The sequence below is a fragment of the Cibotium barometz genome, chromosome 13, assembly GCF_041138505.1.
Source record: "Cibotium barometz isolate CiBa-2024 chromosome 13, ASM4113850v1, whole genome shotgun sequence".
Lineage (NCBI taxonomy): Eukaryota > Viridiplantae > Streptophyta > Polypodiopsida > Cyatheales > Cibotiaceae > Cibotium > Cibotium barometz.
In genome coordinates this window covers 34,769,216-34,788,173 of record NC_141058.1, presented here as the reverse complement: position 1 = coordinate 34,788,173, position 18,958 = coordinate 34,769,216, and positions in this window count along the sequence as shown.

Genomic DNA, 18,958 nt, shown 5'->3' with positions numbered 1-18,958 from the left:
TAGAGACAATGCTCCTGTAGCATATGTATGAAAGTAACCCCTTCGGTTGCCGGCATAACCAGGGTAGCATCCAAAAATTTCTAAGGCAGTAGACTTCTCTATCAAAATAATCTTCTCATAACTCTTAGGAATAATCATTGCACCTAGGAACAGGGACAATATCTTGAATACAAAATTTACAACTTTCCCTTCCTGGCTCATGGCATTGTGGTAGATTATAATCTTTGCCTTAGACAATCTTCTTAGATAGTGAGAGAGAGCTGCATCTCGGCCACAATACTCCCTTTTATGTCGCGCAACTTTGACTTCAAATGTACTCTGCAAAACAAAATAATTAAGGAAACATAAGTCTACATATCAAATTCACACACACACACACACACACACATGACACACACATATAAAGAGAGAGAGAGAGAGAGAGAGAGAGAGAGAGAGAGAGAGAGAGAGAGAGAGAGAGAGAGAGAGAGAGAACCTGAGTCTCATCTCTGTTCACAAACAGTTGGTCTTGCCAAAGGTTAATAGAACTTTTAGTATCTTCTCCTACTTTTTTCATAAACTCCTTTGTGGAGTCATTCAACTTATCAAAGCCATATTTGGCTTGGAGCTCCATGAAGGTTTTATCATCTGGCACAAATCCATCATCTTTGAATTTCTATGTTTTTCCCAAACAAATACTGAGACACTCTTTACAATTATAATTTTTCTCCAATGCTAAGTCATTTGCATCATCTTCCGAGACAAAATCGCTACCCTCTTCTAGAAAATTGGCAATAGCAGATAAAGCAAAATCTTCCCTCAGGCTGAAAATATTTTGAATGTAATCCAATAGTACATAACGATTATTATCAATAGTAAATTCTGGCAGCACTAGCAATACTAGACCACACTGCTCCACTTTGAAGAGATCTACATCCAGTGGTCTCTGTATTGTTAACGTCTTTAGAGCAACAATATCCATCGACTTCGAATCCTCTTCCTCCTGAACTAACTCAATATCTTCCTCAAGTTCTGCCTCCTCAGAGGGTAATCTATCTTCTGGGGGAATTTCATCTTGGATGGTACCTTTATATAGTAGTTCTTCACCCATTTCACGAAGGTCTTTATAGAGGCACTACAGGTATTAGAGGAATCCAAATGGCTCTTATAATAGCCTGCAACAACTTAAGTGCAAGGTACACCAAGAAGGCTTGTAGGAAGATGGTAGTTCCTGGTACTTCTTGTATAGAAAACTGTTTTCCCTCCTACTTAGTGCACAATCCAGCAAGTGCACATAAGCCTGATTGTTTACCAGCAGTCTTCCTTTGGATACTAATTTTTTGAAATCTTCCCTGTGTTTTGACAGGTACTTTGCATGTTGATGTAAAATGGAATCCACTTGCAAAGGCTTATTAAACATCTCTGCAATAATGTGAAAGTCTTCAGCAGCTCCCACGTTACAGACAAAATCAAAGAGTTTCTCATCAATCAGAGCTAGATCATTGCTCTCAAAAAATTCTTCCTTCACGTCAATGCTAAGACGATGCTCCTTCTTCTTATGCTTCTTCCTCTTCGGCATCTCTTCAATAGCCTCCGTTGAGAAATCAAAATCCCTCTTAACACAGAGACTTTGGCGAGGAGCAGGTCGCTTAGAAAGGGACACTAGACTAAGAACACCTACTTTCTCCTGTTCATCTGCCTCTGCATCCTGGTCTTCTAAATGGGGTTCTTCATCACTATGATCTTTTACAAAGTAAGTGGGATAACTTGATTCCCCCGACTCCACAGATGGAAACCCGATCTATCCTTGCCATAAATTCTGCAGGGTCATCAGTGGTGAAGTCAATAGATCTTTTCTTTGTGCTCATTAACAGCTTTGCAAACTTCATTTGCATGTCGCTCCTACCCGCAGCACTAAACTCAGGATCCAGCGCACTGACTCCCCGCTTAAGCTTTCTTTTTCTGAGAAGTAAGACACTAGCATGAGTTAGAAAAGGGAGTCACCACTTATTGTATTTGTGCAATTTGGTGCGATAAAGAAAATCCATTAACCCTACAAGGGCTCTACGCGCCAAACTTTACAAATCTCTCTCTCTCTCTCTCTCTCTCTCTCTCTCTCTCTCTGTGGGTGTACTATATGTGTGTGTCTGTGTGTTGTTATTGTTGTGGGTGTGTGGGTGTGTGGGTGTGTGGGTGTGTGATATAAGTGTATATGTATGTGGATGTATGTGTGTGCAATTTGGCATTATAAAGCACCTCCATTACCATTACAGGAGCCATATCGCATGCCAAAATGCACAAATTGCACACACTCTTTCACTAACTCTTTCTAAATTACTTTCTCTAACACTTTATCTCTATCTCTCACTCTTTCTCTCTCTAATGAACTCCCTAAATCTTTATCTATCTCTCTCTAACTATCTCTAAATCTCTCTCTATTACTCCCTCTCTCTCTCTCTCTCTCTCTCTCTCTCTCTCTCTCTTGTTGTGGGTGTACTGTATGTGTGTGTCTGTGTTGTATATGGTTCTGTGTGTGTGTGTGTGTGTGAAAGATTGTGTCTATCCTATGCATGCATGTCTGTGTGTCTGGGTATTTGAGTGTGTGTGTGTGTGTGAAAGATTGTGTCTGTCTGTGCATGCATGTCTATGTGTCTGCGTATCTGAGTGTGTGTGTGAAAGATTGTGTCTGTCTGTGTATGCATGTCTGTGTGTCTGCGTATCTGAGTGTGTGTGTGTGAGAGAGAGAGAGAGAGAGAGGGAGGGAGGGAGAGGAGCAAGCAAACTTACTTGTTGCCATTTGCTTTCTGGTTACACGGGTGTGGATGCTAGACTTTCTTTCTATCTGTCTCGCTGGAATCTCTCTCTATCTATGGGTTCTTGAAAAATCGGGATGCTCTCTCTCTCTCTCTCTCTCTCTCTCTCTCTCTCTCTCTCTCTCTCTCTCTCTCTAATACGAGAACCGTTAATAGTGGCGTGAGGATTAAATAACTTTAAACGAGCCCACGTGTGTAGTAATAATGGACACGTGTGATGTTGACAATTGACATGTGGGGTTTGTGAATATTAAAAATGACTTTTTTTTAATTCTATTTGTAGTACCGGTGCACCTAAAAGAGACAGAGACAGATCCATCGAGCAACGATAGCGATCCATCCACCACCACGACAGCGATCCATCAAGCCACCGACAGCTTTGGTATATGTTTCTCTTGCACACACTCCTGCACTCACAAACACACACACACACACACACACACACACACACACACACTCATGTAGGAACACACAGAGATATACACACTTATGCACGCACACAATGGGACACACACTCACACACAAAAAGGACAAACACATACATACACATCCAGTAATGCTAGAGAGAGAGAGAGAGAGAGAGAGAGAGAGAGAGAGAGAGAGAGAGAGAGTGTGCGATATTTTTACGATTTGGCATGATAAGGTGCTTTGAAAGCCAAACTGAAGAGCTCTCTCGTGCCAAACCGCAAACACATACACACACACATATACACTTACATGACATCCACACACACACACACACACACACACACACTGTAAGATTCCTCCCTCCGGCTTTTGAAGTGTGCACGTGTAAGAACCTCCCCTTTTGATCTTATAATTATTCCCCTCTCTGAAATAAAAGAAAGATCTTGTTTTACCCTGTTTTGGCCTAGAGAGAGAAAATGTTCTAGAGAGATGTTATTCAATTTTTAGATGGAAAAATATCTCTTCTTATAAAGATAAATTCCCCCGAAACAGAAGTTCAAAAAGATTTTCAAAAAGGTGCATTAGAAATCAATTATAATCTGTTCATAAGGCCTTATCCTAAGAGTCCAAATTTTTAAAAAATTTTAAATTAAGGTTCTGAGGGGCCAATCAGATTCGTCGAAATGTAGGGAGGAGATAAATTGAAGAAATAAAGAAAATCCTCCCAAAAATGAGTAAATACTCACATAAGATGAAGAGTTGACTAAGGACGAGGATATTAGTTAAAAAAGAAGAGATATTTAGAGAAATGATGTATTTTTGACACAGTGTGGGGGAATTCCCCTCATGAAGGAGGCACCTATTTCACATGTGTGGGTGAGTTTTAAACTCACAAATAATGAGATATTTTCATCTCTCCTCTCGCTTGCTTCAACTAGATCCAAAAAGTAAGCTAAACTAACCTAAAAATGGTCAAAAATTGACCAAACTGATCTGGAAAATTCTAGAATCAGTTTGCTTGGTTAGAGGCTCACTTTTTCCTATAAATGAAGCCTCCCCCTTTGTAAATGGTTAATAGTGCTTTATGCATTGTTACTCTACTTCCCCCCAGAGTCAAAAACTATGAATTTATTAATAATTCATTAGTTTTTGACCATTCCCTTTTCTAAAGAATTGGTGGCCACTCTTGTTGCAAACAAGAGTAGATCCCTCAAACCATCAAGCCAAAGGAAAGCTCCCAAAAATTCATGTAAGTTAGAAATCCTACTTTTTCTTATTCCTTTTAATAGTAACAAAAAGGGGACACTATCAAAGTGATACATGGGTTCTTAGAACATATATGTATGACAAGAATGTAAATAAGGTAAGGCTACCATTTTTGCCTCAAACCATACAAATAGTAGACATATTACTCTATCACAATGTACATTCCAACATCCCAATTCTATAAGGATTGTATGGCTCCAAACTTCCTAGAAGAATATGATAATTATAAATCATACAAACTTTACAAGCTCTCTACATAACAAAGCCTGATATCAATAAACATGAAAAATCAAAAAGCATGCTAGCATTGCTTTCAACATGTGCACTATGTATGTTCCCAACAAGGCAAATTTTCTTAGCCATAATAGCTAAACATCAGTATCAAAAAACATCCTACAAAGTATCAAGCCACTTAGCCACAAAAGCAAGAAGGTCCAATTCATACTATACATTTCTCATCAAGAGCATTACCTAAAATTATTCAAGAATTAAGTATATCAAAGAACAAGGTAGCATCAACAATCTATACATTAATCAAGTAGAATATAGTTAGAGTAATCCATAAGGGCTAGAAAATAGGCTATTAAAAGCCTAAAGATGCATCCAACATGATTTTAATATGTGTGTACAACAAGATGATGGTTGCAAAATAGATTATCCTATATGAATAGATGTTATCACATAACTAGGAAAATTATGCCTCATTTTCTAATCCCAAACACCAGCTTATGGAAGGTTCAAATGCAAAGGCATAGCATGTAATCAAAATTCTATAGAAAATTCCAAGGGGCCCATGTCTTGGTCTAGACTCCTTATAATAGCATCATAGAATAACAATGTAAAACTTAGATTAAATCAGGTATTAATTGACTCACTAAGGCCAATAGCCCCAAAACTCTTATGAAAGGCATGCACATCAATCCCATGTTTTCCACAATAGAAAATATCCCAGTAGAGTGATGATAGTTCTCTTTTGGCATGCATATTACTTTTTATGGAGAAGAACTCTTTAAACTTGCATATTTTTGCAGTAGGAGAACTATCAAACTAGAGAGACTATATTCTACAACTTCTTCAAAACAAAAAACATCTAGTGAGTAGTAAAAGTTTTCCACTATCTATACCTAACAAAGCCTTGCTTACCACCACCACAAAAGGAGTATTTTTCTAATTAGAGAGACATACTAAACATATGAAAAAACTAAGCATTAAGAAAAAACCATGAATCCTCAGCAAGGCAGAGGATATAAATTTAAGAACACTACTTATATGGAACCATTTAAAGATTTTCTAGAAGATGAGCAAATCATAGAACATCAAATGCGGTTTGCATCTAGCATATTTACAAAAGCATGCAAGAAACATAAATCAAAAGGTGTTCTAGTAGAGAGCACTCTACCTGAGAAATGTTTGTGAAAGTTTTGTAATTAAAGAGGAAGTAGAGAGTGCGGTAGTGCATACATATTCTAGGTAGCAGCCCATTGCTTAAGTACCTCGTGAAAGCTATGATGTAGTGTAAACCAAATCTTCATGAAAGTTAATAAGCCTACACTTGTTGACCTCCAACATTGTGTGATTTGTGCCTTAAACCCAAAAACTTATGTAGATTATTCAATGCATGTGTGGCCTGACTAGTCTATGTGAGTAAAATAGCCATGTTCATTAACATAGCCCTAGCTAAGAGAATTCGTAGGCATGGGCCTCATTCAATACATATTCGATGCTACAACGCAATCTTAGAGAAGTTGTATAGAGAATAATTGCATGTGTATAGTATCCAAGGGGTGGCATCGAGAGTAAATGCATAGAGGAAAAATGTGTTTTCAGGGTTTTACATGAGTACATATATGTCCAAGTAAAATTAGAAAAAGCCCAAAGAAGAGGGCACTTAACTCTAGTACACGGTGTAAACTTTCACACCATAGGGTAGCACATGAGGGTGAAACATATAGTATAATAGATAGAAATGAAGTATTCATTAGGGTATAACAACATTAGGGTATACCCATCATCCTACAATTTTACCATACAAAAAAAATTGGGCTAAAACTAAAGTTAGAACGTAAGTTCACATAAGTATAGATTACCTTAAACACATTTACATGGATAAAAATGGCATTTTGGGCGCACGCATACACACATTCGATGTAGGATGGGGATGGAACTTGGCGCATAGGTCCATCCCATCACCATAGAGGCCTATGCCAAGTTTCATCTGATAGCGAATAGTCGAGGTGGAGAATTACCCTGGTGTATTTTACAACACGAGTGCGTGTAAAATAATACGTCAGGGTAAGGGCCCGTCTCAATCGTTCGGGTTTGATGGCAACAAAACTTGGAAAGTGGGTGTATCTAGGCCCCACTATCCTACTTGCCTAGTTTGGCCAATAGATAATGCCAAAATTTCTTTACAGCATAGTTCATCACGAATCCTTCCCGCTCTGTGGTCGTGTAATTCTTTTCTGCACTATTCATCTAGCGAATCACATAGGACACTAGAAAGTCCATATTCTTCTCACTGGTTGAGCTAAAACATAGACGATTTGCAAAAGCCAAAGCATCGATGTGGACATGGAAAATAACATTCTAATCACGAGCCCTAAGAATAAGGGCTGACACCAATGCTTTTTTTAGCTTTTCAAATGTCATTTCGCAGTCTTCACTCCATTAAAAAACAATTATAGCTAGACGACTACAGAGATGTTGGGTCCGTTTTGCTACTAAACACGTTGCTATTTTCGCTCTGCAATGGGTTTGCTGCTCATCGCAAAAATAACAGCGCTTTTTCAGTGGTTAGCAGTGAAATATTGTTGGTATTTTTGTTCTACTGATGAGCAGCGGCAGTACTGCAGAGTAAAAGAAAGCTATGGCGGCAGACTAGGGAGTCCGCACAGGACTCCCCAATCTGTCGTCCTAGCTCTTTTTTTCTAATGTAGACACAGTAAAATTTACACAACTCCATGTCCTACTCATCATATGGACAAGTGTAATGTAAATAAAACTTGACAAATATTAAAAAAATGACAATTGCAATTCATGGTTTTAGGAATGTTGAAATTCAATTACAATACTTGGCGGAGTTACATAAGTGTACAATTCCAAAAAGCTCGTATTATACAAAATAAAGCGTAATGAAAAACTATGGAGCTAGGGGATACATTGAGGGAGTCTACATCTCATGCATTGTGATTATTATTGTTTCTTCCAGCTCCACCCCCTTCGCTTCTCACATTTCCATTGCTTTTCTTACTTAGACATTTGCACCACCTTTTCTAGTTACATGATCCTAAAACACAATAAAACCATCACAAGTGAAAATCAGTTTTGCAAAAACAAAAAGGTTTAGGGTTTAGGAATGTACTTACTTGCTATGCTTGCCAAGCATGTCCTCCAGTGATAACAATATATCCTTCATCTTGCACCCTTTCAAATAAAGCTTCCAAACCTCGTTGTTGTAATGCAAAATCATATTCATCTTGCGTAGGGGGGCAGTCCATTGCTTCAAGCTATAGACATACAAACAAATGAACGTTTTAGAAAGTTGTTATTTAAGATAACCTTCTTTAATTAAAAGATAAGATACAATTTGAGGCTAATATATACTTACAAATATTGTTGGGATATCAACTCCTCCTTCACGTTATAACATCATGCCGTAAGTTATTTACCATCAATCCAAGAAAAAACATAAATACTTAAAACTCTTATGCATATAGGCATATGGCTAATGCATAAGGCTGCTGGCATGCCTACATTGCTACCGGCATGCATTGGAAGCTACCGGCATGCATAGGTAGCTACCGACATGCATTGGAAGAGTTCTTTCATCCACATGACAATACCCTCTTGTAGATTCTCCCCTATTTTTCGGTGTGTGTGTGTGTGTGTGTGTGAGAGAGAGAGAGAGAGAGAGAGAGAGAGAGAGAGAGACAGAGACAGAGAGACAGAGAGATATGGATAAAAGAAACTTGGTAGCTATGTACAGACAGTGCCATGCAGGTGACCAGCTGTGCGAACCTGTGACCCCTCCAAGGCAGGTTAGGAGATGTACCGGAGAGAGAAAGAGGTTAGTGAGAAAGAGGTGACCTGTGCCGCCCTGAATGTGTGTGTGTGTGTGAGAGAGAGAGAGAGAGAGAGAGGTAGTGCAAAAGATTTGAGAGAGGAGCGGGATTGGCCGTGCAAGATTCTAGGAGACAAGAGTGGCTATAGTAATGAAACCGAATAAAAAATACCTACTAAAGAGAACTTGAAAAGTGGAGGGAAATAACTTTCAAGAAAGAAATTAAATTTGAAATCCAATTGGTGGACACTTTTCTCATTACCTCCATATGTGCTAGTTAGCAGTGTTTCTAGGACATGCTTTTTTTATCAAGTTAATGTACTTACACCCATCCTCAAATTTGATATATGCTAGAATGCGTTGGAATTCCATAGATCGCTTTCAATAAGCGCTCGTAGCCCTGAGAGTTACGACTAGAGATGATCTCTAAAACAGATAATAGTATGTAGTTAGTACCAAGAATTTTAAGAAATTGAAGCCTGACTACTTGAAACCGGCCACAAGTAAATACGCACTATGAATGTAAGTCACCATTCAGTAGGTTAAGTAGGATATCCAACCCGTGATGACTTACTCAAGTTGTAGTAGAAGAGAAGTGTGTGTGTGTGTGTGTGTGTGTGAGATGCCTATAGAACCTACTGTTGGTATAAACTAGAATATCTTTACCTAACCTTCTCATTCTAGATTGTGAAGCATAACTATGTAACAATTTACGTACTATAGACAAACAGTTTCAAAGTATCATATACTAACAATAGGAGTTAAACAACCATTACTAATAACAACTAGCATACAGCTTTAGGCCATTGAATATCAACATAAGGTAAAAACCAATGTAAAAATAAGGTAAAAATTAGTGTAACTGGTATCCATAAATATAGATATATACATATGGATAGTTATACAAGTAAGAGCAAGAATTGGATAGTAGCGAGTCCATATCTACTACTTATCCTTTTCCATCATGATGAGCGTACGTGATAAGAACTATTTTATCATGACCTCCTCGATGACATCATCAGTGCCCAAGATTTGGTTGGGTAAAAATACCAGTGGTCTTGAGTTTTTGTTGTTACTCTGGAGACTTTGGACATACCCAACTATGCTCATAGCTAGCTCTTAAGAATGTTAGTGTTGCTAGCAGACAGTTAGTAAGCATATGTGAGAGAACCAATGCCTTGGTTTCTAAATCAGGTATAAGAAATGTTAGACCATGCCATCCCCCTATCAAACTAACTACCTTACCATCTAAAGTTCAATCAAGGCAATATGCAGTTGGTTGGATCATGCAAAGTTATAGAGGAACTAGGCTTTTATAACATGCAGCATAGAAATTATTTCAAAAATGATTTGCATAAACTTCCATCACCTAACCCAATACACAGTATACTTCCATCACCTAAGCATACATTCAGTATTGCATCAAAAATGAAAATATTCAAAAACCCTTCATCAAGCTAGCATAACCAATTTTAAAAGGGAAACAATTATCAATCTTTCACCACCCCATCATAGTCTATCATTCTTATCATAGTCAAATAAGACACCTCCATATACAATCCAATGAGAAAAAATATATGTACTTGTTGAGAGTATGCAAAAATATATAGAATATATGCAAAATACGTCTATTAGTTGTTTTAAATAGAAGGTATGTGAGTGCATGTGTGTATGGATTTGTGCATTTCAAGATAAAACAAACCCATAACTACTATTTTTTTTATCTTAATCAAATTAGACTACTCAAGATATAGTCCAAAAGGAACAAATACCTTATCCATAGAAAGTATACATAAATTTGTGTGTGTGTGTGTGTGTGTGTAGAAAGTATACATAAATTTGTGTGTGTGTGTGTGTGTGTGTGCATGCGCGGTGTGTGTGTGCATGTGTGTAGGAAAGATAGACGGAAAGCATACCCATATCTACAACTAAGGGCCATGCAATATCATCACAACATTACAAAACCATAACAACAAAAAAAGTATGGATTATGCACGGTTCAAACCAAAATTTCGAGAATAAATTGAGGACCATCACTTCATGGCCATATAACTAGATCCACAGCAACAACAAACTTAAAAAAAAACCAAATTAGCCATATTTGTAGGCTACAAGCATAGCTTGAAATAGTGTGTAGCATAAAAAATCCAATTGAAAATTACACTTCTAGTTTATAAAACCAAAAAGCAAGGTGTATAGAATGAAGCAAGATAACCAATAAACCCAGGTAATCAATCAGGGATATATGCAAAAAATCCAAACCCGACCTACCTGCTTTGATGGGGGGGTTGCCCTTAAGTAGCCAATGGAAGGGTAGCTCACAAAAACAATTTGCTAGAAGATCTTCTACTACAAAGATTTTATATATTATCTAATGGCACTTATGAAACCCATATGTAGAGAAAAGATAGATGTGTTTCAAGCATCACATGTTTTTTCTTACATAGAGGCAAGATATCAAATGGAAATGGAGGTGATGAGATCGAGCCAAGGCAAGCTAGCGCAACCTAATAGAAAAAAAACCAAGCTCTTGTGCAGAGATCCCCTATTTACAAGCGTAACAAAAATCAGCATATAGTTGTAGAGCTAAACAATGAAGGTGGGTTCTGAGGTATTCACATCAAGTGGTCAGCCATAATAGCCAAATGTAAAAAAACATACACCAAGGTCCAGTTAACGCATCTGTAAGAATATCCAATATAATGGGATAAAAACTTTAGGTTAAACAACCATTAAAAAGATACATAGGGATGAAATTTATTTCCATACATTTAAAAAAAAATAAATGACAACACCAATGAAAAGCTTTTATAAATTCCAAAGAAAATTCATAGTTCCATTAGAAATTTCAGAGAGCCATGTTCAAATTACATATAAGAGTACATGATGACCATGGTCTACTTAACCCAGCTAGTAAGCATATCCAATGAAATGGACTAAAAAAACTTTAGATTAGAAAACTATTTAATACCTTAAAAAATATAGATAAGAATTAGAATTTTTTTATGCATGTTAGAAATAATCATAAAATGGCATATAATTGAGAGGATTGAAACTCCATATTTCCATTAGAGATTTCTATTAATCCCATTCGGATTAACAACATGATCCTCAATTGAGGACATTAATATGTGTCATGCAAAGGCACTATAAAGGTTGTATATTATGAGATATTGGCCACCCAAGGCCTAGTTAGTAAGTTTTGGGTGCCCAAGTTACATTGTGTGAAAATGAAAGGATAAGGTGTGTGTGGTTGAGAAAAATGTTGTAGATTTGATGTTGTGAATGTTGTGGAAAGTAGTTTTAGGAAAGGATTCATTGGTTACTCTTGATAAGTTTGATGTTAGCATCACCAAAAACACCAACGTGAAGAAGCAGGTTGGGTGTTGTCTTCTTCTTTTTTTTAAAAAATTCAAAAACATGTATAAGGGACCATTGATTGAGCCAGGAACTTGTATTTCATTCCTTAGTATTGGCACAATATAATTTTCATCATTTGGATAAGTATTATGCACCCAAGAGACTACAAATTGCCGACGCGAGAAACTCTACGTGAAAGTGCAAGAAGTTGTTCACTCACGACGTGAACCATTTTCCTGCAATTTCATGCCCACGAGTCGCTCACAAAATTAGTGCCGAGATTTTTGCCAAAAATCATAGGATTACATTTCAAAAATAGAAAACCTTATCCTGTCACCTTTGCCACGCGAAACCCACCAAAAATTGGAGCAAGTGCAGTAGACTTTCACGGCGTGAACCATTTTCGAAGCAGTTCACGGCCTGAAATATTTTTTGTTTCATGACGTGAAAGAAATCCTGTTGTTTCACGTGAAGACCAAAACTGACGGATTGACAAAACTAAGGCTGAGAGGGTTGGCTACTAAAGAAGGGAATTTGACTGAAAGAAGGAATTTAATCTTAAGGAGGGAAATTGTTGAGCACGTGAAAGTGCAGGAAAACAATTCACAACGTGAACCATTTTCCTACAGTTTCATGACGTGAACCATTCTTTACGACGTGAATTGAGTCCTGCTATTTCTGGACGTGAAATATTCTCTGCTAATTTGCGCTTCCTAAATAGAGCGATAAAATTAGCAATTGAATCAATTTGGGTTGACTAATAGCTTATCAAATCATACATACATGCACTTAAGATCTGGAAAACTCATCGGAGACGATCTTACACCTGGCGGATAGTGCATCAAATCATCCAGGAACTTCCTACCAAAGAAGTGTGGGATCGGGACATTCTGCAAGCACACACTTCAGTGTTCTGAGAAACCTGACCATCGTAGAAACCAGTAGTGAAGAATCCATGGAAGAAGGGCTGAGATACGCTAGGTTTGGGGAAGGAGATAAACCACACTCCCCAACCAAGTCCAGTGGGATCATTGATATCGCCAGGGGATTTTTCGATCTCCAAACTAGTCATGATGAAGAAGCGCAATCTACGGGCATGGGTCCGTCAACTAGCACTGGACTCGGTCCACTGGACTCGGTCCAAGACAAGAAGTGCCATTCCAAGCATTGAATTCTAGGCTGTCAAATACCGGCACCCCTCGAGTTAGACGAGATATGGAAAGTGCAGTTAGGACGGGTCATGAAATATTCTTTCCCACCACTGAGGAAATGGAATTGGACACCTCCGACGAAGTGAGGTAGAATGACAACTACAGGGGAATTGGTGTGGTGCTCCATGTGTAGACTAAATCATACCACCACCAAATGTCCACAGTTAAGGGCAAGACCATTATTGTATTGTGCGCATTGTGTTAAATTGGGTAATCATGACACGTCAATGTATAGATTTTCAAGGTTTTAGAATGTGGCACAACTACCAGTAGCAAATAGAGCCCCATTGGCCTTGCTGGCACCACCTGTGCAAACCACTGCCACTGCTGGACAACCCAACTCTTCTTACTTACCCAGGGGGATGTTTCGGGTACAAGACGCTTCACCCTTACCACCACTAGATCTACCGCCACAACCACCACAGGCTAAGATCAATCAAGTAATGATTGAAGAGCCAACAGAAGATGTTGAGCTAGTACAGGAATTAGAATTCAATGGGGAATACTACGAGGACATGGGTGAGGTCACACCAGATTACTATGTCCTACAGAACAACACGCTAGTACTTATCTTCAAAGACCTCTTCCTACTCAAAGATTCACCACTAGCGGATACACCAATAGAGGGATCTGAAGAACAAACACCAAAGGACCATGCCTTGGACGGACCAGTAATGGAAGAAGCACAAGTGGCAACACAAGAATTGGAGGATCCAACAGAATCTAGTAAGCGCCCACACTCCCCTGATACTTCTAGTCTAAGCAAATGAAGAAGGTTGGATGATAATAAGCCACTGCCCGCAACTTGGATCTTTCAAGGATATGGATTCTCAGCAATGCATCCAGGATACATTGGAAGGCTTAGACGCACTACTTGTTAGGGCTCTACTTACAGTACCATAGATTACTTTACTTTGTTTTAGTTTTCAAGTTTAGCAATTCCTTTTTGTAAGTCTTTTTGCAAAATACCTTATTCGGACTTTCATTATGTCTTGGGGACATTCCGATGAAGGAATGCGGTTATAACTACTTGTAACTGATGCGGGCTTTTAATCAGCCGCACTATTGTGTTTTTGATATGATGAATTAAGGAGTTTTGTCTGCGTTCTGTAATGGCATTCGGACTCATTTCTGTCATCTACATGTGTATTCTGATTTCAGTCTTACTTCTATGAATCCGAATTAGGTTTAGTAAAAGTCTAATTTGAGTGTCAGGATTATACACTAGCGATCCTGCAGGTTTCTACTTTGAAAAAGGTAGATTAGGAACAAACCTAGGGTTTTTCGGGGATGAGAGGATTTTTTCTATATGGATGGGTTGCTGTATGATTTTTGAAACTGGGTAACAGATGAGGAGGAAGTAAATGCTTATGCAGAAATATTCTTCAACAAGAATTTCTTTGACCTTCCTAGAGATATTATCTCTATCATCAGGAAGAAGATCTGGATTCATCAGTTTCGGGATTTGATAGGCAAAAGGAGAATCATATCTAGGGGTTTGCAGTATGCCCTGAATGCTCATTATGAGTATTTGTTTTTTATCAAGGCATTCTTGAAGCTTGGGGTGATGCACGGAATGCATGAGTGAAGAAGGCAGAAGGGCTTCTAGGGTTTATTTCACAAGATCACGGTCCAGAGGTGGACAGCAAGAAAATGATTCAGAGGACAATGATTCAAGTCAATTAGGAGGACAGTCCGCAAGAACACCGGAGGACTGGGCAAGGGGTGTTGCTCAATTGGTGGGTGTCGCTGCGGTACGATCGTTGATTTCAAGAAAGTGGTTACAGTTTGATCCTCTTCTGGTAAAAGGAAAACCTAAACCTAAGGTAGTTCCAACAGCACTCGGAATGGCACATCAAGGGGCAATCACTGATCTCAAAGTCAAGTTCGAAAATTTCAAAGAAGGACCCCGATTGTCATGTTGCTGAATTTGAAGCAGCTTGGCAGGCTAGCGGATTGGCTGGAGTATATGGTGATGCTAACAAGATGCATCAGTTCGAGGCTACTTTTGGAGAAAAGCTATTGAATGGTTTAGCCATTTTGCCCCAAATCACTTTGCAACATACAATGATTTGAAGGGAGCATTTTTGGCTAGGTTCAGAAAGGAAAAGACACCAAATGATGTGTTGCGCAAGATAAAGAGAATTGAACAGAAGAAGATGGTGGTGCAGGATTATGCTCAAAAATTTACTCAATTAGTGTTAATAGATTGGAGGCGGCAGAAAGACCAACCCCAAAAATGTTAGCTGGATACTTTTTGAAGGGTTTGAGGAAAACCATAAGGTCTGCAGTAGCCAGTGTGGATGTGGCTACAGGAATGGATGATCTAGTAGAAACAGCTACAAGAGTGGAGAAGAGATACGGTACATTAAAGGATGACTCCGACAGTGATTCGGGCAGTGATTCAGATTTCGAGTCGGATTCTGATTCGGAAGATTTTGAAGATTTTGATACAGATTCAGATAGCTCTGATGATGAAAAGAGCAAATCAAAGAAAAAGAAATCTAAAAAGAAGAATAAAAAGACAAAGAGGAAGAAAGACAAGAAGAAGAGAAAAGAGGAGGAAAAGAGCAAGACAAAGAGGAAGAAGTAAGACAAAGGAACTCAGGAATTGGATAAGTTAGTATCCAAAAAGATAAAAGAAATGGGGATTTCATCATCTGATAAACCTCACTGTCATATTTGTGAGAGGGATGGTCATCTAACATCAAACTATTGGTATAATCCACGGTATAGAGGTCCAGTTCCAGATCGGATTCAGAAGCAAAGACAGGAGACTCAGGCAGTAGTGGTGCAAGTTGCCCCAGAAGTCCAACCGAGAGGAAATCAAAATTGGTATCCTCCAACTCAAGATTATAGAAATCAATGGAGACCTCCAAACAGACAATGGAATAGAGGAAGAGGAAGAGGAAGAGTTCCTTGGTGGAATGAATGGGCAGAATGAATCGAGGAATAATTAGAATGAGTATGATAATCAAAATCAAGCTCCACACCAACAGCCTAGACAGGAAGAGAATCCTGCTCCTCCATAGGTTAACCTTGTGTTAACAGAAATTCAGCGTGTGGTGAGTCCGCCTTCTGATATCCCAGAGAGTGAAGGAAGGAAGTGTTTACAAGAGAAATTAGTGTCAGCAATGCAAATGGCATGTGACTGTTCCAATTGTGCAAAGAAAGAAGATAATGTTGACGTGATGGTAGTAACCAAATCTCAGAAGCTGAAGTCTCCATTGAATTGGGAGGAACAAAAGGATGTCCAAGAGCAGTCATCGGAACAGTTGAAGAAGATGCAGAAGAAGAAACAAGTATCTTGGGAAGATGAAAAGAAGAAGGATGAGGTTGGTTTAGTTTCACTCTTTGAAGAATTAATGCATACTCCTTTAAATATCACTTTGGATCAATTGCTCAACATAGTGCCAATAAAAGTGATAACTGCAAGGAAGAGGCCAGAAGCATTAGAGGTAGAAGTATGCAACATGTCACCTGGAGATGTGGATTGGAGAGTTCCTACCATAAATCTTATGTTTCAGGGGAAGGACTTTACTAAGGTTTTATTAGATGGAGGCTCTGGAGTGAACATCTTACCTGAAGGGGAGTTTCTAAAATTGAAGCAGATGGAGTTGCAACCTGCTCCTTTCCAAGTGCGGATGGCGGATTAGAGGAGGGTCCAGCCTATCGGGATGTTACGACACCAAGAGGTACCGATTTCTGGTTTGTCATTCAAAGTAATTTTTGTGGTCTTAAAATTGGAAGACACACGAGGAGCTTACCCAATGTTATTGGGGAGACCTTGGTTCCGCACAGCAAAACTTAAGCAAGACTGGGAGAAGGATGAAATTGCTCTTAAGAAAGGCTCCAAAATAGTGAAGGTTAGCATGACTGATAAAGCAGTTTTAGCAAAGGAAATTAAGCCTCTATATGCTCAAGCAATCAGCTCGGCATCGGAAGTCACAAATGATGAGGAAGAGGATTATCTTAAAGCAAATCCGACAGTAGTGCCTGTTTTTGAAGTGGATGTCATTGACATCATGGATAGGTATTGGTTCACAGGGAAATCTAATCTTCAGTGTGCTCAAGTGGAGTTGGAAGACCCAAAAGGGTCCGACCTGAAGGAAATCTCCAAGGAGGAAACAACTTCTCAGATTTTGGATGTTCAGAGCAAGGACTCCGAAAAGGATGCTGGAGAAGCTATTAAGCAGGTAGAGGCATTCTATGAACATACTCTGGGAAAGAGTTCTAGAGTAAAAGAAGATGAATTGCAAAGATTTAGATCCGGGTACAGTGGACAATCCAAGGATTGTCAAGGTCAGTGCGCACCTGGATTCCGATTTAAGGAGCAGTTGAAGAAGTTGCTGCAGGAATTTATTGATGTGTTTGCTTGGGACTACACTGATATGAAAGGGATGGATCCATAGATTCATCAGCATCAGATTAATCTTAAAGAGGATGCTATACCAGTGGTGCAACAGCGTTACCGCCGCATGAATCCGAATTATGCCCGACAAGTGAAGGAGGAATTGGATAAGCTCCTAAAAGCAGGGTTTATTAAGCCAGTGGATCAGGCAGCATGGCTTTCCCCCATTGTAGTAGTTCTGAAAAAATCAGGAAAGCTAAGGGTTTGTGTGGATTATAGGAAGCTGAATGCAGCTACTATAACTGATCCATTTCCCCTGCCATTCGTAGACACATTGCTTGATGATGTTGCTGGCCATGAAATGTATACTTTTCTGGACAGATTCTCAGGGTATAATCAGATTAGCATGGCAGAAGAAGACATGGAGAAAACCGCATTCATAACAGAGTGGGGAGCATTTGTGTATACAGTGATGAGTTTTGGGTTAAAGAATGGCCCCCCGTCTTTTTCAAAAGCGGCATTCAGAACATTCAGAACATTTGAGCCATATCTTACAGATTTCATGAGGATTTTCATGGATGATTTCTCAGTGTTTCACTGGATTTGGAGCATTTGAGGAAATGTTTGCAAAGATGCAGGCTGTTTAGAATGTCCCTGAATCCATTCAAATGCGCAATAGCAGTCCGCAGAAGAAAGCTGTTAGGACATATTATTTCAGCAGAAGGAATGCTGATCGATTCCGACAAGATCCGAGCAGTTCAAGAAGCTCAACCTCCAAAGAATCTGAAAGAGTTAATGAGATTTTTGGGTCAGATTAAATGGCATTGTAGATACTTGCACTATTTGGCGGATATTTGTGCCCCATTGTCTCATCTCACCAAAAAAGACATTCCATATGTCTGGGGAGAGGCACAAAAGAATGTGTTTGAAATTCTAAAGAAAATATTGGTGGTAGCACTAATATTACAGCCACCAGATTGGCTTTTATCTTTTCATGTGTTTGTAGATAAGTCGGATGTTGCAATCGGAGCTGTTTTAATGCAGGAAAAGCAGAAAGGATGGTACCGGCCTATCTATTATGCAAGTAGAATGTTGTCACCAGCTGAGAAGAACCACACAATGACTGAGAGAGAAGCTTTGGGCATGGTCTATGCATTAAGGAAGTTCAGACACTATCTATTGAGCAACAAAGTGGTTTTCCATGTTGACCACCAAGCTTTGCTGTATTTGGTGAAGAAGCCCCAGTTGACAGGGAGGCTGGCACAGTCTACTACTGATTATGCCACAAAATGGGTAGAGGCAGTGGCTTTGAGAGACAACAAGGCAGCTAGTGTAGCAAGGTTCCTATATAAGAACATAATGTCTAGGTTTGGATGTCCTGTGGAGTTGGTCTCTGATCAAGGGACACATTTTTTAAATTCAGTAATTCAGGAGCTGACCAGGACTCACATGATGGTACACAAGAAATCATCCCCGTATCATCCGCAGGCAAATGGACAGGCGGAGAGTT